The sequence below is a fragment of the Macaca thibetana genome, chromosome 1, assembly GCF_024542745.1.
Source record: "Macaca thibetana thibetana isolate TM-01 chromosome 1, ASM2454274v1, whole genome shotgun sequence".
Classification (NCBI taxonomy): Eukaryota; Metazoa; Chordata; class Mammalia; order Primates; family Cercopithecidae; genus Macaca; species Macaca thibetana.
The window spans coordinates 19,863,321-19,886,981 of record NC_065578.1 but is presented as its reverse complement, the minus strand read 5'-3'; the positions used below and the strand labels follow the sequence as shown (position 1 = coordinate 19,886,981).

The window sequence follows — 23,661 nt, the reverse complement described above, 5'->3', positions numbered from 1 at the left end:
TTCCTTGGAAAATACTGATGCTGGTTAAATTCTTTTATATACTGCAGAATGAGCCCAGACACCTGTTAGTCGAGCCTCCTAGCAAGTCCCTTACGTAGTTCCTCCTTGCCTTTTTATGTGGGATAGATCTCCCCGTTTTTTACAGTAGTTCATGTCTTTCAACATGAGCCCTAAAGTCTCAGTAGTTGGATATTAACTTAGTTCTACATCTTCCTGAGTAGATATACTTTGTTCAAAATGTAACTCCCTTTCCCCTACACTTAGTAACTAATCCTCCTCCACCACAAAGGACTATTGTACTGACCTGCTTCCAGAGAGGGTAATTCAGCCAGCCTAGAGGTGTGCTCCCTCAGTCTAAAGAAAACCTCTTCAGGAAAACCTAGTTTTACTGTAAGTTTTCCCTTTCTCTAATATCCATCATTACCTTGCACACAGTTGCCTCATTTGGCCTTTGAAAGGATAACTTTCCATGTTCCTAACACAAGGAAATGATAAACACTTGAGGTGATGGATACCCCAATAACCCTGATTTGGTCATTACACATTATGTGCTTTTATCAAAATATCACATGTACCCCACAAATATGTATGACTATTATGTATCCTTACAAATTTAGAATTAAAAAATAAAAGCACAAGTATGCCAAAATAAGGAAGATAAGTTTAGTAAGACTTTATTAAGAAAAAAGATAATTTTCCCTACTCGTGCATAAAAATGCCCAAAATACATTTCCTTCAATATATTTTTGTCATTTTCTATTACTGTATTAAAATACTTGGTAATTTAGTCGCAATCATAATAAAAATTATTGTGTATTTTTCTGTTTCCAAAGGCCTTCCCGGGCATTTCAAGCATTATTCTTGTGATTTGAACAGTTATTCCTGGGATATAGTTATTTCTGTTTTGCTGGTGACAAAAATAAGCCTCAGAATGGTAAATCAGCTTTCTCAGGCTCACAGGAGAATTACCACCCCTTCCTTTACGTCATGTTTCTATTAATCTTTCAGAGATGGTGTGTCAATACAAAGTTACCTTAGGATTTGACAGTTATACTTTATGCTTGTGACCTAGGTTCAAAGTGAAACGTGAAAGCCCACCTGTTTCAGCCACAGTAGTTACTGAAGGCCCACTATGTGTCAGTCATTGTTCCATGCACTTGAGATTTATGAATGAGTAATACAAAGATCCCTGCCCTAGTGATGTATTAGTTTTAAGTGCTTTAAAAATAATAAAACAGGGTGAGGAATGCCAAGGGGCAACAGGTTGTAGTATTTAAGTAATATGATCACAGTCATAGGCCTCAGTAGGAGGTAAGATTTGAGCAAAGAGGAGGAGGATTATTTGAGCTACCCTCTACAAAATTTGTGATTTTCCTGTTTTTCCTTTTGAAAAACATACCTATGAAAACCCTTGAATGAGTACTATAACTTCTACTTTGTCTATTAAACTCCAGTAGGCAGAGCACTCCTGGAGAAGATCACACCACTGTTAAGTGCTGTGAGTGCAACTACAAATTCCCACTGTCCATCCCAACTATTATTTTTATGATTTTTCTGTTGAAAATCCTGTACTCTGCCCAGCGCTATTCACCTGCCGCACATGACCTTGTCTCCTTCTTCATTGAGAACATTGAAGACACTGGGTATGCCTTTTTTTTTTAACTTTCTGCCCCCTTACACACCTGGCTATATTGAAACCTTCATCAAGCTCTCTTAGCTGTCTCTTACAGTCTCGTATATATTCGCTGCCTGTCTACCACCTTCTTGTTGTCTGTAAACATGCTGATGTATCTTTCTTGCCAGAGACACTCTCTGAGTCCCACATATCCATTTAGCTGCCACTTAAATGGTATCATTTTCTTCTGTCCCAAACTGTTTAAGAATAGTCTACCATTTCTTCTACTATTCTTTTCACTGTTCAACTAACATATAGTTTGATTTATGCTCCTAATATGCTAGTTGAATCTTCCTCAGCAGGGTCATCAGTAGACATAAGTTTATCTTCCTAGTCTTTTTGCCTCATTTTACCACTATTGGTCTCTCTCTCTCTCTCTCTCTCTCTCTCTCTCTAAGTTAGGTTGAGTGTCATTTATATGCAGTAAAATTCACCCTTGTTAGCTAGCATTCATTTCTGTGAGTTTTGACTAGCACAGAAAGCCATGTAATCACAACAGTCAAAATATAAAACAGTTCCATCAGCTGGGTGTAGTGGCTCATGCCTGTAATCCCCACATTTTGGGAGGCCAAAGTAGGATTTCCAAATTTTTATCTCTGTCCCAACTCCTCCTCTAAACTTCAATCTTAAATTTCCAATTATCTGACAAATATCTCCACTTGGAAATCTCAAAGTATCTCAAATTCAGTGTATCCAATACTAAACCAGTCCCCTAGTCTTCTAAGCCTATTCTTTCATCTCAGGTTATAGCACTGGCTTTAATTAAACTAAAACCCTAAAGCCACTATTGACGAATCTCCCTTTTGAATCCCCTTTTCTCCCATCCAGTCATTTCACAAGGTACCCTGTTTTGGTTTTGGTTTTGTTTTGTTTTTTCCCAAGATGGAGTCTCGTTCTGTTGCCCAGGCTGGAGTGCAGTGGTACGATCTCAGCTCACTGCAACCTTCCACCTCCCAGGTTCAAAGGATTCTCCTCCCTCAGCCCCGAGTAGCTGGAATTACAGGTGCGCACCACCATGCCCGGCTAATTTTTGTATTTTTAGTACAGATGGGGTTTCACCATGTTGTTCAGGCTGATCTCAAACTCCTGACCTTGTGATTTGCCCGCCTCGGCCTCCCAAAGTGCTGGGATTACAGGTGTGAGCCACCACTCCCAGCTGATGGACCTGTTTTATAATCCGGCTCTGTTTTATACATCGGAACTGTTTTATACACCGGCTCCCAGCTGGTGCCCTGGTTTTATCTAATGTATTTGTGGCATTTGTTCCCTCTTCTCTCTTTCCTTCTTCCCCAGCCTTATCCCTGCTTATCCCTTATGTGTGGATGCTTGTCATTTCCTTGGCCCCAGTTTTGCCCCCACTTGAAATTGTTCTCCACCAAGTGGCCAAAATCATCTTTTCAAAATACAGGTCTAGCTTTGTCACTCCTCTTTCACGTCTTTTTAAGCCCTTCAGGATGCTGTGAAAGATTGGGGGAAATATCCTGCGAGATAAACTCTAAGCTTCTCAAGTTTTACCACAAGGTCTTCTGGTATCCATGTCCTCTCATTCCTCTGCATTGTCAGCTACAGTAATCCACCAGTGTTCTAGAAGCCTGGAGATTATTTCAAAGGTGCCATATAGTAGGAGTCTTCTGAGTATACAGGCATACCTCATTTTATTGCACTTCTCTTTATTGTGCTTTCACTGAAACTGTTTTTTTACAAATTGAAGGTTTGTGGCAACTCTGTGTTGAGCAAACCTGTTAATGCCGTTTTCCAACAGCATGTGCTCACTTCCTGTCTCTGTCACATTTTGGTAATTCTCACAGTATTTCAGACCTTTCATTATTATATGTGTTATAGTGATCTGTGATCACTGATCTTTGATGTTAGTATTATAAATGTTTTAGGGCACCAATTACCATGTAAGATGGCAGACTTGATCGAGAAGTATGTATGTTCTGACTGCTCCACCAACCGGCAGTTTTTCCATCTCTCTCCCTCTCCTTGGGCCTTCTTCTTTCCTGAGATACAACAATATTGAAATTAGGGTATTAATAACCCGGCAGTGACTTCTAAGTGTTCAAGTGAAAGGAAGAGTCATATGTCTCCCACTTGAAATTAAAAGCTAGAAATGATTAAGCTTAGTGAGGAACATATATGAATAGCTGAGATAGACTGAAAGCTAGGCCCCTTGAGACAGTCAAGTTGTGAATGCAAAGGAAAAGTTCTTGAAGTTTAAAGTGCTACTCCAGTGATCACACAAATGATACAAAAGCAAAACAGCCTTTTTGCTGACATGGAGAAAGTTTCAGTGGTCTGGATAGATAAAACCAGCCACAACATTCCCTTAAGTCAAAGCCTCATCCAAAACAGTGCACTAAGTCTCTTCAATTCTCCGAAGACTGGGTGAGGTGAGGAAGCTGCAGAAGAAAAGCTTGAAGCTAGCAGAGCTTAGCTCATGAGATTGAGAAAAGATGTCATCATAACGTAAAAGTGCAAGGTGGAAGCAGCAAGTGGTGATTAGAGGAGCCACGGGAAGTTTTCCAGATGATCTAGCTAAGATAATTGATGATATTGGCCACACTAAATTACACATTCTCAATATTTGTTGAAAATCAATGGATACTGATATTGTAGATGAAACCGCCTTATGTTAGAAGAAGATACCATTTACCTACTTTCTTTTTTAAGACGGAGTCTCTCTCTATCGCCAGGCTGGAGTGCAGTGGCGCCATCTTGGCTCACTGCAACCTCCACCTCCCGGGTTCAAGCGATTCTCCTGCCTCAGCCTCCTGAGTAGCTGGGACTACAGGTGTGCACTACCACACCCAGCTAATTTTTGTATTTTTAGTAGAGACAGGGTTTCACCTTGTTGGCCAGAATGCTCTCAATCTCTTGACCTCATTATCTGCCCACCTTGGCCTCCCAAAGTGCTGGGATTACAGGCGTCAGCCACTATGCCCGGCCCCATCCAACACTTTTACGGTGAAAGAGGAGAAGAGGAGAAGTCAACAGCTGGCATTAAAGCTACAAAAGACAGGCTGACTTGTTAAAGAGGAGAAGAGGAGAAGTCAACAGCTGGCGTTAAAGCTGCAAAAGACAGGCTGACTTGTTAGGGGCTTATGCAGCCAGTGACTTCAATTTTAAGCCAGTGCTCATTTACCATATGGGAAGTCCTAAGGCCCTTAAGAATTCTGCTAAATCTATTCTTCCTGTGCTCTATAAATGGAGCCACAAAGCCTATATGATGACACATCTGTTTGCAGCGTGGCTTACTGACTCTTTACAAGCCTGCTGAGTATTTCTGCACATTGGCAACACACCTAGTAACCTGAGATCAAGGAGTAATTTTGACTTTCAAGCCTTATTATTTAATAAGTACATTTTGTATGGCTGTAGCTGCCATAGATAGTGATTCCTGTGATGGATCTGGGCAAACTAAATTAAAAACCTCCTGGAAATCTGATTTGTTTGTGGCATGTGTTCCCTCCTCTTCATTTCCTTCTTCTGCCTTAGTTAGCCCTCACTTGTGTGTGGATGCTTGTCATTTCCCTACGTCCGGTTTTGCCCCTACTTCAAATTTGTTCTCCACCAAATAGCCAAAATAATTTCAGCATTCTAGATGCCATTAAAAACATCTGTGGGTGCAGTGCAGTATGGCTATAGTCCCAGCTACTCAAGAGGCTAAGGTGGGATGATCGTTTGAGCTAAGAACTTCAAAGTTAGTCTGCACAAAAAAGGAGATACCTCAGCAAAATTCCTGTCTCTTAAAAAAAAAAAAAAATTGTGATTCATGGGATGAGGAGGTTAATATATCAACATTAATAAGCATTTGGAAGAAGTTGATTGTAACCTTCATGGATAATTTTGAGGAGCTCAAAACTTCAGTAGAAGAAGTGATGGAAGTAGCAAGATAACTAGAATTAGAAGTGGAGCCTGGCTAGGCATGGTGCCATGCATCTGTAATCTCAGCATTTGGGAGGCTGAGGCAGGAGGATTGCTTGAGGCCAGGAGCTTGAGACTAGCCTGGGCAACATAGTGAGACCCCAACTCTAAGAAAACAAAAACATAGAACTAAAGCCTGAAAATGTGACTTAGTTACTGCAATCCCATAATAAAACTTGAATGGATAAGGAGTTGCTTCTTAATGGGTAAGCAAAGAAAATGGTTTCTTGAGTTGGAATCTGTTCTTGATGAGGATACTGTGAACATTGTAGGCATGACAACAAAAGATTTAGAATATTACATAAACTTAGTTGATAAAACAGTGGAAGGATATGAGAGGAAGGGGTAAAATGCTATCAAATAGTATCACATGATACAGAGGAATCATTCATGAAAGGAGCAGTCAAGTGTTGCAGCAAACTTCATTGTTGTCTTATTGTAAGAAATTGCCACAGCTGCTCTCATGCCTCAGCAACCACTATCCTGATGAGGCAGCAGCCATCATCATCAAGGTAAGACCCTCCACCAACAAAAAGATTACATCTTGCTGAGGGCTGAGATGATCATTAGTATTTTTTAGCAATAAAGTATTATTTAATTCAGGTATATGCATTATTTTTAGACATAATGCTATTGCACATTTAATAAACTACAGTTTAGTAGAAACATAGCTTTTATACACACTGGGAAACCAAAAATGTGTGACTTGCTTTATTGCAATGTTAACTTCGTTGCTATGGTCTGGAAACAAACCCACAATATCTTCGAAGTATGCCTATACCTATGTAGGCATAGGATCTGAATGTAATTTTTCATGTATTAAACACTGGCAGTGGCCGGGCGCGGTGGCTCAAGCCTGTAATCCCAGCACTTTGGGAGGCCGAGACGGGCGGATCACGAGGTCAGGAGATCGAGACCATCCTGGCTGACACGGTGAAACCCCGTCTCTACTAAAAAAAAATACAAAAACTTAGCCGGGCGAGGTGGCGGGCGCCTGTGGTCCCAGCTACTCGGGAGGCTGAGGCAGGAGAATGGCGTAAACCCGGGAGGCGGAGCTTGCAGTGAGCTGAGATCCGGCCAGTGCACTCCAGCCTGGGCGACAGAGCGAGACTCCGTCTCAAAAAAAAAAAAAAAAAACACTGGCAGTAAAATTTAGTAGTAAGATCAAAGCAACAGAATCAAACACTCCTGAGTCTTACCCTTTTTCCTTGTCTGTCTCTGTGACCTTGCATGAGTTTCCTAACCTCTTTGAGTCTGTTTCTCATCTAGAAAATGAAGATAATAATAGTATTTACCTTATAGAATTGTAGTAAAGATAAAATGTGATGTATGTAAAGTACTTAGCACAACATCTGACACATATTAAGCACTCTGAATATTAAATAATATTGATACTTCTATTTTCAGCTTGTATTAAGAGCCCAAATGTTCCCTTTGAATTCTACTAATACACAGAAGAGTTGGATATCATGATCTTTGCCCTGAGGAATTTATCTTCCAAAGAAAGGAAGCTCAAGAAGTTGAATACCTTCTGAAACGTTTTTAATAAAATCTGGGACATGAGATGGTGGAAAATCCCTTAGGATAGGCCGTTTGCATGTATAATGTTGATTAAAAGTTTTTGTATCCATTATGTCATTTATCTTCACAGTAGACACATCTCAAGGTGACCTCTGCTGTGATTGGTAAAGGAGAAGGCCTGCTTAGAACAGTGAAGGAAAATCTGCAATTGAGTTGAGGATGGTAATACCATCATTAACTTCCTGCTTTGGCAGGAGTGGAAAATTAGGAAGAAAGACAGAGAAAATTCAGAAGAATGGGGGAAAAAATGAATAGGGCAGTCATAAAGTGGTAACAACCCAAATCAGTTTATCAACTGATGTATGAATAAACAAAATGTGATATATACATACCATGGAATATTGGACCATGATAAAGAATGAAATTCACATGGTATATGATGGATGAACCTTAAAAACATTATGCTAAGTGAAAAAAGTCACAAAAGACCACATTTTATATGATTCCATTTGTATGAAATGTCTGAAATAGGCAAATCCATAGAAGCAGAAAATAAATTAGTGCTCGCCAGGGTTGGGGAGAGAAGAAGGTGGGGAGGCAGTACTAATGCATACCAAGCTTCTTTCTGGGGTGATGAAAATATTCTAAAGTTAGATAGCAGTAATGGTCACACAACTATGGATATACCACAAACCATTAAATTATATAGTTTTAAAAAGTTAATTTTATGATACGTAAATTACATGTCAACAAATACTGTATAAAGAAAAAGAGGGGCCTGGTGTGGTGGCTCACATCTGTAATCCCAGCACTTTGGGAGGCTGAGGTGGGCCGATCACGAGGTCAGGAGATGGAGACCATCCTGGCCAACATGGTGAAACCCGTCTCTACTAAAAATACAAAAAATTAGCCAGGCGTGGTGGTGCGCGCCTGTAGCCCCAGCTACTCAGGAGGCTGAGGCAGGAGAGTCTTTTGAACCTGGAAGGTGGAGGTTGCAGTGAGCCAGGATCATATCACTGCACTCCAGCCTGGACAACAGAGTGAGACTCTGTCTCACAAAAAAGAAAACTGAGTATGATATGGTGGTGCCACCAGAATCTATATAAGGATTTGCTTAGGGAAGTTATAGCTTAAAAATTGAGGAATTAAATTTCAACCAGAATACCACAACTGACGGTATCAGAGATACAGGAGTATTTGTGTATAGCCAAAAATTATTTCCTCTTTTGACACATGCTATTGTTGTATAAATTTATTTATTTACTTATATAGTATATAAATAAAAACTGTATTGTTTTTATTCTGTTTTATTACTTTACTGCTAGTTACATTTTACCTCAGTTTGAGAGGGTGTTCTCAGCTTGGTATTGAATGTTCCACCTGTAGAGTTCAAGACCAGCCTGGGCAACATACAGAGACCTCTCGTCCCTATAAAAAAAAAGTAAAAAATTAGCCAAGCATGGTGGTGTGTGCCTGTAGTCCCAGCTACTCTGGAGAATGAGGTGGGAGGATTGCTTGAGCCTTTGAGATTGAGGCTGCACTGAGCCGTGTTCACACTACTGCACTCCAGCCTGGGCGACAGAGTAAGACCTTGTCAAAAACAAAAACAAAAACAAAAGCCTGTAGCAATCATTCTAGAGGCATTGCTTGATGTCACAAATAGGAAATACCCAGTTGGGCCCGGAAAGCAGAGCGGTTCCCTGTGATCAGAACTTAAGGTAGTGATTCTGCTTTTTCTTTGTTTGTAACTTGGTCTCTTATGTTTTTGGCCCAATTCAGCCATCCTCTGTAAGTCTTCCTTCAACTCTTCTACCTGAGACCCTTCTGTATCTGTCTCTTCTTTCCACCTGTGAAACCATTCATTTATTCACCCATCTGTTCAATCCCCATTTTTTTTCACTCCATTTCACAGACTGTCGTTGTCTTACACCTCAGCTATTACAACTCTGCTTTCAGACTTCTCTGGAAAAGTGTTTAAAGTGCACATTTTCCGGAAAATTCTTTCAGAGAAAATATTGCTGCTGGATGCCAGGTATCTCTCTAAGACCTGTAGAAATAGTCGTTTCGAGGATACAAGATCCAGGCTTCCAGATGAGCCTTGAAACTCTATTGTTACTTCATCCTAGCTTTGCTTTAATATTATTTTTTAATCTTTTTGCCAATCTCCCACACCTATTTGATGAGTGTTAATTCCTGCATTGTTTCCTTGATGCTATCTTCAACCTAGACCACATTAAGGAAACTGCTCAATTCAGTTAGCTGGGTGTGGTGCCAGTTACCTGTAATCCCAGCTACTAAGGAGGCTAAGGCAGGAGAATTGCTTGAACCCAGGAGGCGGAGGTTGCAGTGAGCCAAGATTGCGCCACTGCACTCCAGCCTGGGCAACAGAGTGAGACTCCACCTCGAGGGAAAAAAAAATGTTTTTTTTTTTTTCAATTTTTCAGTATGACTCTATTCACAAGGTTTTCTCTTCTGATAATTCCTTGAACCCTTAAACATATAAATATAATTATGTCAATTTAAAATACTCATAGTACTTTATGCATATTGATATGTATACATTTTACCTCTCCAACTTCTTTTACATCTCCAGAATTAGTAAAGCTTTTATTTTTCTAATCCCCTGAGAGCTTTTATTAAATGTTTATTTACTCATTTCAGCAAATGTATAGATTTGTGTTGATGTTTTTGTTGGGTTTTTGTTTTGTCTTGTTTTTTAGAATATCTGATAGTAACAAAGCAGGTATATTTAAAATCACCACCCTGGCAAGAAAAATTTGTAGGTTTTTTTTTTTTTTCTTTTCTTTTCTTTTCTTTGAGACAGGGTCTTGCTCTGTCACCCAGGCTAGAGTGCAGTGGCATAAACATGGCTCACTGCGGAGTTGACCTCCTGGTCTCAAGCAATCTTCCCACCTCAGCCACCTGAGTAGCTGGAACTACAGTTGCATGCCACCACACCAAGCTAACTTTTTGTAGAGACATAGTCTTGCCATATTGCCCAGCTGGTCTTGAACTCCTGGCCTCCAGCAGTCCTCCTGCCTTTGCCTTCCAAAGTGCTGGGGTTACAGGCATGAGCTACCATGCCTGGCCTGTTGATTTTAATAATAGTAGCTATCACTGATTAAATGCTTGCTATTTATCAGACACTGTGGTAAATTCTTTAACCCTCACGACAACTCTATTATCCTTACTTTACAGAAGAGGTGAATGAGGCATGGAGGAGATGATACTTGCTGAAGGTTATATAGTTAATAATTGGTGGAATCAGAATTCAAATTTCAACTCTACAATTTATACTCATAGCCACATTTTTGTAATATTGCCTCTCAAATTAAGCTACATATCCTGTAAACAAATCTTAGACTTCAGCATTCAAAAGTTAAAATCATTTAAAATAGTTCTTACTAAAGTAAGATATTTTTATATGAAAGATGAATATAATATTTACATAAAGCTACAGCTGGATGACAGGTAGTTGATAACAAGGGATACAAAGTCAAATGCGCTCACCCTGAGTAATTAGTAAGGGATAGCAAAAAGCACAGAATGTATCCTTCCCAGTTCATTAGTTAATACCTCTCTCCAAATTTCTGCCAATTCCAGAATTCGTGCATGTAACCTAGCCATCACCTTAATACAAGTGCAGTGTTTAAGAAATAAAAGTAGGCTGGCTACCGTGGCTCACACGTATAATCCCAGCACTTTGCAAGGCTGAGGTGAGAAGATCACTTGAGGCCCAGAGTTCGTGACCAGCCTGGGCAACACAGAGACCCTTTCTCTACAAAAAGTTTAAAAATTAACCAGGCATGGTGGCGTATGCCTGTAGTTGGAGGTACTCAGGAATCTGGGACAGAAAGATTACTTGAGCCTAGGAGTTCGAGGTTGCAGTGAGCTATGATGGTGTCACCGCACTCCAACTTGGGCAGCATAGCAACACCCTGTTGCTAAAATGTATAGAAATAAAAATAGAAGTCATTATTTATGTGATAGCGTTCAGTATTCAATGAGATGATCAATAACATCCAAAAACTATTAGGGCCTTTGTAACATAATACCATCGTTAATAGTTCTCTTTCATTCAACAGGTATTTATTGAGTCCCAGACTGTCATAATTTATTTTAGTTTTTAACATAATTCAAATAAGATTTGAGTGACATTTGAAATATTTAAATCAGTATACCTGATCATGTAGGGAAAACCTCCCTATGACATCGTATTATACATTGATGTTCCATAAATTATATCAATCATGAATAACCCCTAAAACATGGCTTTTCTGTGTATCTTACAAATGAGTTTTGCTCTCATTTTAAAGCCATACCACGGTGTAAAACAGTACTTACAGTATAAATAAAGGAGAAACCTGTATGTACATTCACATGTATAATGCACACATATATGTGCTTGCATATACACCAACATTTTCTGAGGATAAGTAGGAAATACTTAATAATTTTCTCTGGGGAGAGAGACCTAGGAGCAAGATGGGAAAGAGAAGACTTTTTCAGTTTTTCCTCGTTTGTTGTGAAATTTTTTTGTTCATATGAATTACTTTTGTCATAATTGAAGCCAGAAGCAAGTTTAATTATAAATTTTGCAGTTATATGTGTCTTAGGTCTCATTCAAATAATAATTTTCGGTTGAGTGAGGTGGTTCACGCCTGTAATCCCAGCACTTTGGGAGGCCAAGGTGGGCGGATGGATCACCTGAGGTCAGGAGTCGAGACCAGCCTGGCCAACATGGTGAAACCCCATCTCTGTTGAAAATATAGAAGTTAGCCAAGTGTAGTGGTGCATGTAGTCCCAGCTACGCCAGAGACTGAGGCAGGAGAATTGCTTGAACCAAGGAGGCTGAGGTAGCAGTGAGCCGAGATTATGTCACTGCATGCACTCCAGCCTAGGTGACAAGAGTGAGACTCCATCTCAGAAACAAAAACAAAAACAATTCTCTCATGATGATTTATCTGATACATGTGAAACATAGATTGTCAAATTTCAAAAGGTACCTACCAGTCTGTTTTGAATGATTTCTAATATTCTTCAAGATTTGCAATGCCTCACTTCTTATTAATATCAATTATTATTCTTCAGTAATGTGAATGCAGAGAATGGAAATATTTCTTAAGAATTTATTTTTTGTGTTAATTTCTGATACCACTTGTATCATTATGTTTTCATTAGAGCCCAGAAAAATTCCAGTTTTTTGGAGATAAGATTTAGTAGTGTTCAATTCAACAAACATATCAGCAGATAAAGTTGGAATAAATAGACGCTGGCAGTTCTTTCTTTAAATTTCAATAACAGACTCTAGATCTTCTCTAAAATGTTACGTTAAAATGAGTTATAAATTAGAATACCCTTTTGACTGCCTATTCTCCATATTTTGGGACACATTAGAGAAGAATATTCAAACCGGGAACTGTCATGGAAAACCAAGAAATACGAATGACTTAACCATAAGTTTTTATGATGTGCCAAAAGAGATGTTATAAATCCATGCTTCACTATTTTTGGTACAAAATCCAGAATTAAATTGGTTAATAGATTGATTTCATTTGTTCTGACAATGCTAATTTATACCTACCATGTGACAGGCCCTTTTCTGACCTCTAGCACCACAGAGATGAATGAGGCAAAGTCCCTTTCCACTGAGAACTTGATAATTTTATAGAGAGACAGATATATAAATATTGGGATGGGTAAGGTAAAGAGAGAAGGGAGTAAGTGATGGTCCCTGTTAGAGTGTATTTTTTATTACTCATAATAGCTCCCACATATTAAGGTTAGAGCAAATTTCTCTGCGCTTTGCAGTCTGGTAATGTAGATTCACTGATGGTCAGATGGAAAGTATATATATTTTTTTCCATCTAGGTTTACATATTCGAGGCAGTCAGCTGTAGCATTTTATTTGGAGATGAAAAGTGTTGAGTAGATGGAACGATAACTATGTGTGTTATAGTCTCTTTCCTAATTAAATTACATATTTGTGCTGTAGTGATTGACTTTTTTGCATCTGTACTAGGTTTACCTTGAATTAAATTGCAGGCTTTTTTGATGATGGTAGAAGTGGTTCAAAAGTGTCTTACTGAAATGCAAAAGTGCCTAAGGCTGCAAACAGAGCAGTAAAAACAGAGGCCTCAAAAATACGCCAGTGGTCTCATTGGAGTCATCTTTGTTCTCAGTGTCGACAATTGCTTAATGGACTGTCCTCCACTGAACTTTTTGGAACAAACCTTCTACTTAGCGTCACTTTGCCATTTTATTTTTCTAATGACATACTGTGCTGTTGGGACAGTAAACTGCACATCCTATTCTGCTACAAAAGCAAAAGACAACTTTAACCAAGATAATAATGAAGCTGGAACTCAGGCGAGAAAGTGCAGGATAAGGCAGACTTGAGAGGCAGGGTATTGAGTTGGGAAGGATTTGGAAGTTAGATCTGTGTCTCAGTTCTAGCTCCAACCTTTACTCTCTGTAAAGGGGAAACTTAATCATCTCTCTGTTCTTCAGTTTCCTCATCTCTGAAATGGGAATACTGTAATACTACCTACTTAATACAAAGAGATTTAACCAGTATTGTTGTTCTAGAGAGACATTAATCGTGAGTTTAATTTTGATTGCAGGTCATTTATTCATTAACAGATTTGCCAGGCATTGTATTGGTTGCTGGGTAGATTGAAGAGACCAATAAAATACAATCCTTATCCTCAAAGAACTCAAACCCTAATAATTATTCTTAGCTTGTATCCAAGTCTTTGATTGTGTAGAGTAGCAAGGGTATACACTAAGTGGCTTGGTAAAAATGTTAAAAATGCAGAGCAGTAAATGGGCCTGATGTTGACCAAAAGGTAAAAGCCAAATTTCTAACTTTGCTATGTGTCAGAAACCAGAGAAGCACATGTTCTTAAAGAGGTAGACCTTCAAGGCTGGGCATGGTGGCTCACGCCTGTAATCCCAGCACTTTGGGAGGCCAAGGTGGGCAGATCACCTGAGGTTGGGAGTTTGAGACCAGCCCGACCAACATGGAGAAACCCTATTTCTACTAAAAATACAAAATCAACCGGGCGTGGTGGCGCATGCCTGTAATCCCAGCTACCCGGGAGGCAGAGGTTGTGGTGAGCCGAGATCATGCCATTGCACTCCAGCCTGGGCAACAAGAGCAAAACTCCGTTTTTAAAAAAAAAAAAAAAAGGTAGACCTTGAAGCTAGTAGTAGATTCATTCCCATGCAAGTGAATTTACCTCAGAATTTTTGGATATAAGTGGTACTTTGATAAGTATTTGAGATATCAAAAAACTAGAGTTCAGTCAAGTGAAATTGATATTTGAAATAAGATAGAGGTCTTCAGATTCTAAGAAGTATGTTCGATATGGAAATAGGAAAAGCAGGACTTGGAGACTGATACGAATATAGGCCTAAAAGAACTTTTCAAAAAGAGTTTATATCAGACAATACCAGTCCCAAATGCTGCAAAAATATTTGAGTGTAATGGTGAATTGAAAGGATGTTGAATTTTTGATAATTTTGTCATTTACTACTCTGAGAGAAATTCCATCACCTAAGTAGATATAAGCACCAAAGATTTGAAGAAAGAATAGTGAAATCAAGAAAATAAAGATACAGGAATGTCCATGGCAGGGCAGAAGCCTGGGGATGTCAAAATACACACTGGACCTGCTGAAGCATGATGAGAAAAGCAGAAGCAGATGCACATTTTCTTCTATTTTCCATGCCACTTTGGGACAGAGCCCAAACATTGGCTAAGCTGGAGCTTTTAGACTGCGTACTTTAGTAAGCATTATCTCCTCCCCTGGCATTATCAGAAGCTGGAGTATAATGACAAAAAATTGAATTCAACAGTATTCTTCCAGTTTAGCATATATGGCTATGGAATCACCAGCTCATATCTTGGTATAATTTGATAGTGTGGTATCTAGTCCCTGGTACAGATGTCTCACATTGCAATCCTGTGACATCATCCATGACCTTAAAATCATGGTTTGGAATCCAACAGCTGTTCTTTCGGAATGGTCAAGGACTGAGGTCAATTTATATAATGAGGCACACTGTTAGTTAAGCTGATACAGCACTTCAACACTGCCTTCAGATTAATGGTTTCTATTGAGCCACTTCTTTTCTCTGCCTAACCTTGCATCAATAGCATAATTACCTTAGTTACTTTAGTTTTATAATATCTTAATATTACAAGCCCACTACCTTTCAATTCTACGTCAAAATTGTGTTGGCTTTTCTTGGCTTTTGCTTTTTCATTTACAAATAACAACATATGGAATTGTTCTCTGCACAAAATAGGTATTTGGTCAATGGAAAAATTAGATTTTTTTCCTTTATGAATATGGTATATTTAGGGTTTCATATGCATTAAGAATTATACATGGTTACATCACATAATTCATTCTTAGCATTTTCAAATACACCCAAGTATAATTTACACATAATTTTTATAAACACTTCTATTATATAAAATAAGTATTCCTGTTCAAATGAGTTATGTTGTTTGGAGGAGCAACAGAGAGGCACACTGTTACTAAAATATATTTTAGCAGAAAAGGTTTTGAAAATAATATTGAGACTTTAGCTTTCTCTATATATGGATGGTTCCTGCATTTACTATCAGGAAACCTGGACCACTGCCATTCTGAAACAGTATTTCTAGAGAGTGACCAAAGAGAGTTGGTGTAAAAATCCCAAAGGCCTAGGACTGAAGTTAATAGGGAAAAAAAACCCAAGCTCTCGGTGGAAGTTTTGGTCAGAATAGGAGATGAAACAGAGTACAGTGAGAATCAGGTAGCTTCTGATCAGTAAGAAAGTCTACCATATATGTTACTGGAATTTTTAAGCCTCTTTCTCTTAGAATTCTCTCAGTTCCTATTACACGGTAGATTAATTGAAGAAAGTTATTCCGACTTCCTGTTCTTGGCAGTAGGAATCACCTTTCTCGCTTAAAAGCAGAGAACAAGCCTAATATATTCTACTATTCTATTCTCTCTTCTATCCAATCACCAGTCATAATGTGATGATAATTTTCAGTTTTAATTGTTGCCCTTTCTACTTACTTTTTTGCCATAATGATCACTTATTAATAGGCTATCTCATATCTTTACCAATAAAAGATAAGAATGTGAATAAAATATATTAAATCAAAGTTTGCTTGAAAATTTACAGGAATTTGTCTACTTGAAATATGTGACTTAAAACAAATTGCCTATTTTAAAAACTTAGTTAAATGTCACCGTTTATAAATTTTATTTGTACAATAAAGTAATTTATCTCGACCGGGCACAGTGACTCACGCCTGTAAACCCAGCACTTTGGGAGGTCGAGGCCGGCTGATCACCTGAGATTGGGAGTTTGAGACCAGCCTGACCAAAATGGAGAAATCTCATCTCTACTAAAAATACAAAATTAGCTGGGTGTGGTGGTGTGTGCCTGTAATCCCAGCTACTTGGGAGGCTGAGGCAAGAGAATTGCTTGAACCCAGGAGGTGGAGGTTGCAGTGAGCCAAGATTGCGCCATTCCACTCCAGCCTGGACAACAAGACCAAAACTCCGTCTTACTATATATATATATATATATCCAGAGGGCTAACTGAAGTCATCACAAGAGAAAATAACATTCTGACTTCGGTGTCTTTAGAAGGATAGCCTACATCCTTACAATAGGAAATAACATTCTGATTTTCTTCTCTATAAAAGGGTCTTTAAAAAATATTATTGCTTCGTGATTCTCAAAATTCATAGCTAGAGTAAAATAGTAGCTTACTGCTGAGGAGAAGTATGCCAGATCATAGGCTTTGTAGACGCTGTGTCTCCCTTCTAATTTACTTTGTGATATGTATTAAAGGCAAGAGAAAAAAGACTTTCCCTTGCCTTAATTTCAGATTAGTTAAAATGGATTTTTTTTTATTATTATTTTTTCTTTTGGTATTGTTTTCAAAGTCAGCATATACTGGTTAGAGAAAATTCAATATAAAGTGATGATAATTTTTAAAAAATGGGGTCAGGCTTGATGGCTTACACCTGTAATCCCAGCACTATGGGAGGTCAAGTTGGGTGGATTGCTTGAGCCCAGGAGTTCAAAGACCAGCCTGAACAATATAACGAAATCCTGTCTCTATAAAAAATACAAAAATTAGCGAGGTGTGGTGGCATGCACCTGTACTTCAGCTACGTGGGAGGCTGAGGTGGGAGGATCACCTGAACCAGGGGGGTTGAAGCTGCAGTGAGCCGTGATTGAGCCACTGTTCTTCAGCCTGGGCGACAAAGTGAGACCCTGTCTAAAAGAAAAGAATAAATAAATGTTGGGTTTTGTCTTGGCAGAAAGGAAATCAAAAGACCATATGTATAAGGTTAACCTATCTGTAGGAAAATACCTGTGGGTTAAAAAGAAAACAAAGTATCTAATGGAAGATTAGATAAAGGATGAAAATAGGAAATTCACAGAAAAGAAAGAGCAAATAACCAAAAACAAAAAAAGGAAAAAATGCTTAACCTCATTAGTGAGTGTAGAAATAGCACGTTTAAGCTATTAGTTTGCCAAATATAAAGTACTTGTGAGAATAGAGAAAATCCAAGACACATTTCTTTGTGAGAGGAGTATGAGTAACCTTTGTGGAACTAAATCTGACAATATCTGTATTTGGAAATAACTAGTATAGGCTGGGTGCAGTGGCTCACACCTATAATTTCAGCTACTCAGGAGGCTGAGGCAGAGGATTACTTGAGCCCAGAAGTTCAAGAGCAGCCTGGGCAACATAGTGAGAAACTGCCTTTTTTTTTTTTTTTTTTTTTTTTTTTTTTTTTTAATAAAAGATACTAGTGGGATATATTTAAAAGTTTTCGTGGTAAGAAAAATAGCAAAAACGTAAGATTTTTCAAAAGAAATGTTGCATACTGGTGTTTGCATAATGACTAGACGCTAGGAGGGATTTTCTTAAGTGAAAATAAAGCATGTTGAAGAACAACTCATATAGTTATGACCCCATTAAACTTGTGGCTAGGTGCTGTGGCTCATGCCTGTAATTCCAGCACTTTGGGAGGCTAAGACGGAAGGATTGCTTGTGCCCAGGAGTTCAAGACCAACCTAGGCAACATAGGGAGACCCGTCTCTACAAAAAAATAAAAATTAGCAAAGTGCTCGCGTGTGACTGTGGTCCCAGCTACTCAAGAGGCCGAAGCAGGAGAACTGCTTGAACCCGGCAATTCAAGAGTGTAGAGAGCCGTGACTGCACCAGTGCACTCTAGCCTGAGCCACAGAGAGAAACCCTGTCTAAAAAATAAAATAAATAATAAAATAAACTTGTATATGGGGTTGTGATTATTTGTATGAGCCATGATGGTGTAGAAGACTATACATCAGATACAAAGTGCTGAGGCAAGGTTCGCCTCAGGCAAGTAGAAATGGCTAGTCGGGAGAGAGGGATATTACCTTTGTTTCAATGGACACATTTGTCATTAAAAACAAAAAGTAAACGATAAAAGCAACAGAAATGAGGAGGAAGAAAAAAACCCCTTGGAATCCCACTACTTAGATGTACAGATTATATATTTACCTTTGTAAATGGAAAAATAACTGTATATATAATTTTAAAGCCTTGTAAAAACAGTATGTCATAGAAATGTTTTTATGCCAGTAAACATACATTATCATATTTTGATAAGTGTGTAATAGATGCATGGATATGCTAATGTTTTGGGTACTTCAGAAACCACCCAGGACACTTTAATATTTCTATCGAGGTATAGTTGACATAAGGTTAATGTACACAAAATATTTGATCACTTTTAACAGGAACATACTCTGTATAAATGGTAACTATAATCATATTTATCACCCAAAATTTTTTTATGCCTGTTTTGTAAATCCCTCCCTCCTGCACTACTAGCCTCATTTCATCGCCAGGCAAGCACAAGTTTTTTGTCACTACAGATTAGTTTGCATTTTAGAAATCTTACGTAAATGAAAGCATGAACTCTTTTTTGTCTGGCTTCTTTCTGAGATAGGGTCTCACTCTGTCACCTAGGTTGGAGTGCAGTAGCACGATCACAGCCCACTGCAGCCTTGACCCCCCAGGTTCAATGCATCCTCCTGCCTCAGCCTCCCAAGTAGCTGGGGCAACAGGCGTGCACTACTATGTCTGGCTAATTTTTTGTTTTTTGTTTGTAGAGACAGTTTCACCATGTTGCCCAGGCTGATCTCAAACTCTGAGCTTAAGCAATCCACCTGCCTCGGCCTCCCAAAGTGATGAGGTTAAAGGCATGAGCCACCATGCCCAGCCTGACTGGCTTCTTTCATTCAGCATGTTTATATATGTTTTTTTGTTTTGTTTTGTTTTTTGTTTTGTTTTGTTTGAGACAGAATCTCACTCTGTCACCCAGGCTGGAGTGCAGTGGTGCGATCTCGGCTCACTGCAAGCTCCGCCTCCCAGGTTCACGCCATTCTCCTGCCTCAGCCTCCCGAGTAGCTGGGACTACAGGCGCCTGCCACCTCGCCCGGCTAATTTTTTGTATTTTTAGTAGAGACGGGATTTCACCATGTTGGCCAGGATGGTCTTGAGCTCCTGACATCGTGATCCACCCGCCTCGGCCTCCCAAAGTGCTGGGATTACAGGCGTGAGCCACCGTGCCCGGCCTATATGTTGTATTTTTAAAGAAATGCCGAGTATGGATTTGCCACAATTTGTCTGTTAACCTATTGATAGACATTTTGGCTGTTTCCAGTTTGGGGCTAATACAAATAATGTTGCTGTGAGCACCTAGGTACAAGTCTTTGTATGGACATAAGCTGTCATTTTTCTTGGGTAAATATGTATAGATGAAATGGCTGGGTTATATATAGCTGTATATTAATTTTTAAGAAATTGTAAGTCATTTTCGAAAGTACATTTGCCATTTTATATTCCCACCAGTAATGTCTGAAAATTTCAGGCTATCTTGTTTCTGCTAAATCTCCTTTGTACCACTTCTATAAGTATGTTGTGCATACATATTGAGAGTCGACTGAATGGATTCTCTGTTTTTTTCTATTTATCCGGTTGTCTTTATGCTCATACCACACAGTCGTGATAGAGAAGCTTTGTAATAAGTCTTAAAATCCGAGTATTAAGCCCTCTAATTTCATTCTTCTTTTTCAAAGTTGTTTTGGCCATTCTAGGTCCTTTGTTTTTCTAGATTCATTTTATAATCAGGTTTTCTATATTTTTTCCTGCAAAAAAAAGGCAGTTGAAATTTGATTTGCATTGACACTGTAGACAGAATTGACATCTTGCAATATTGAGTATTCTGACCCATGAACATGGTCATGGTATTTTTTGTTTGTTTTTTTGAGACAGAGTCTCGCTCTTATCGCTCAAGCTGGAGTGCAATGGGATGATCTCAGCTCACTGCAGCCTCTGCCTCCCGGGATCCCGCCATTCTCCTGCCTCTCCCAAGTAGCTGAGACTACAGGCGCCCGCCACCACACCCAGCTAATTTTTTGTATTTTTAGTAGAGATGGGGTTTCACCGTGTTAGCCAGGATGGTCTCGATCTCCTGACCTCGTGATCTGCCTGCCTCGGCCTCCCAAAGGCATATTTTAAAGTATTCTTTAATTCTCTCAATAATTGGAGTTTCTAGCGTATAGGTTTTTTGTATCTTTTGTCAAATTTATATCTTTAGATGCTCTTGTACGTGGTATTTTTTATTTCAATTTTTGTTACTAGTATATGGAAATACAATATATGATAGATTTTTGTATATCAGTTTCATGTCTTGCAACCTCGCTAAGTACACTTGCTAGTCTTGTTAGCTTTTTCATGGCGATCCCTTTGGATTTTTTTATATGGATAATCTTATTTGAACGAAGACAAAGTTAGTTCATTTCCATCTGGATGCACGCTTTATTTCTTTTTCTTGACTTACTGCACTAGCTGGGACCTTCAATACAATGTTGAATAGAAGTGGTAAAAGTAAACATTTTCTCAGGGAGAAATCATTCAATCTTTTACCATTAAGTATGATGTTAACTGTCAGTTTTTTATTATCTAGATGAGGAACTTCTTTTTTATTCCTAGACTGCTGAGAAATTATTTTAGTCAAGAATATAGATTGGATTTTATCAGTTGCTTTTCCTGCATTTGTTAGTAAATCATATGGTTTTCTTTTTTGCTTATTAATTGCTTATTTGAAAATATGTGATATTTGAATATTAAACCAACCTGCTTTCCTGGGATAAAATTTGGCCATCACATTTTTTTCTTTTTCTGTATTGTTGAATTTTACTTGCTGAAATTTTATTTAGTGTTTTTTTTGGGGGGGTGGGCCGTTTGTGTTTAAATTTATAAGGGATGTTCACCTTTAGTTTTTTGGTGATTGTCATGTTTGGGTATCTTGGTAACGACCCAGACTTCAAATGATGAGTTAATGAGTTTTCTCCTTCAGTATTCTGAGAAAGTTGGTGTAAAATTGATATTGTTTCTTCAAGTATTTGCAAAGAATACAAACAGTCTCTAACAGATAAAAAAGACAAGGGAATAGATTCTTCCACAGAGCCTCCAGAGGAGTCACAGACCTGATGATACCTTGATTTTTGGCCCAGTGACACCATGAAAAAAATATGACCCATAATGAGGAGAAAACAAATCAGTTGAAACTCATTACTGACATACTTAGAATTAGCAGAAAAATCATTAAAGGGTTATTAGATACGGTTGCTATAACTGTATTTCACATATTCAAAAAGTAGCGATAAGGAATTGACATAACTGGAAAACCCAGAATTGGTAGAACCAGTAAACAGAAAACTAGTAAGGACCTAGGAGATTGAATAGCACAGTCAACCAACTTGATTTAATTGACTAACCATTCGAACAGTAGATACACATTCTTTTCAAATACAAATTGAACATTTACCGAGATAGACCATATTGTGTTTCCAAAACCGAGGCTTAATAACTTTAAAAGGATTCAAGTTGGAAATCAATGAGAAAAATATCTCTGGAAAATCCCCCATATGTTTAGAAACTAGCACACTTTTAAATAACGCAGAGGTCAAAGAAGAAATCAGAAATGAAATTATAAAATATTTTGAACCGAGGGAAAATGAAAACCCACCCAACATATCAAATTTTGTGGGTGTTTTTTTTTTTTTTTTTTTTTTGAGACGGAGTCTTGCTCTGTCACCCAGGCTGGAGTGCAGTGGCCGGATCTCAGCTCACTGCAGCCTCCGCCTCCCGGGTTCACGCCATTCTCCTGCCTCAGCCTCCCGAGTAGCTGGGACTACAGGCGCCCGCCACCTCGCCCGGCTAGTTTTTTGTATTTTTTGTAGAGACGGGGTTTCACCGTGTTAACCAGGATGGTCTCGATCTCCTGACCTTGTGATCCGCCCGCCTCGGCCTCCCAAAGTGCTGGGATTACAGGCTTGAGCCACCGCGCCCGGCCGTGGGTGTTTCTTATGTTCATTTTCTATTGCTGTTGTAACAAATCACCACAAACACAGTGGCTTAAAACAATACATATTATCTTACGGTTTTGGATGTCAGAAGTCCAAAATGGGTTTCATTTGGGCCAAAAATCAAGGTGTCATCAGGTCTGTGACTCCTCTGGAGGCTCTGTGGAAGAATCTATTCCCTTGTCTTTTTTATCTGTTAGAGACTGCTTACATTCTTTGGCTGTGACCCCTTCCTCCATCTTCAAAGCCAACAGCATAGCATCTTCAAATCTCTTTCTCTGTTTCTCCTACCTCCCTCTTGCTTGTAATGAGCCTTTCGATTACATTGGATCCACTGGGTTAATCCAGGATAATAGTCTTTTCATCACAAGATCCTTTAATATCACATTTGTAAAGTCAGTTTTGCCAGGTAAGGTTACGTATTCACAAGGTTAAAAGCATTAAGTCATTGGCATCTTTGGTTTGGTCCATTGTTCTGCCTACCACACTGCTAAAGCAGTACACAGATGGAAATTTACATCACTTAACCGCAATTATTAGAAACGAAAAAAAAGACCAGGCACGGTGGCTCACACCTGTAATCCCAGCACTTTGGGAGGCCGAGGCAGGCGGATCATGAGGTCAGGAGATCGAGACCATCCTGGCTAACACAGTGAAACCCCATCTCTACTAAAAATACAAAAAAATTAGCCAGGTATGGTGGCATGCGCCTGTAGTCCCAGCTGCTGGGGAAGCTGAGGCAGGAGAATGGCGTGAACCCGGGAGGCGGAGCGTACAGTGAGCCGAGATGGCGCCACTGCACTCCAACCTGGGTGACAGAGCAAGACTCCGTCAAAAAAAAAAAAAAAATCTAATTATTGACCTCAGCTTTCACCTTAAGAAATTATTAAAAGAAGAACAAACCCAGAAAAAGTTAAAGAAAGGAAATAATACAGATAGGAAATAAATTAAACAGATAACAAGAAAACAGTAGGGAAAAAATTTATAAAACCAAAAAGTGGTTATTGAGGATATAAATAAAATTACTAAACCTGGATTTGACTTTTACTTTGATATTTAATGTTAAAGCTAGAAGTAAAAACATTTAAATT

General features: G+C 38.8%; 1 protein-coding gene and 1 long non-coding RNA gene across 22 annotated transcripts in view; one reads left to right on the top strand and one right to left on the bottom strand.

Moving 5' to 3' along the window:
- Window positions 1-23,661, top strand: part of EIF4G3 (eukaryotic translation initiation factor 4 gamma 3) — a 374,608-nt gene that overhangs the window by 249,931 nt on the left and 101,016 nt on the right. The gene's annotated exons all lie outside the window — the stretch shown is intronic.
- Window positions 3,318-23,661, bottom strand: part of LOC126956858 (uncharacterized) — a 29,817-nt gene continuing 9,473 nt past the window's right edge. For both annotated transcript variants that reach the window (XR_007726506.1, XR_007726508.1), the window contains 3 exons: window positions 8,460-8,551; window positions 6,802-6,867; window positions 3,318-3,678 (listed from right to left, as the gene is read on the bottom strand). This is a non-coding gene — a long non-coding RNA (uncharacterized LOC126956858). The remainder of the gene's footprint in view (window positions 3,679-6,801; window positions 6,868-8,459; window positions 8,552-23,661) is intronic.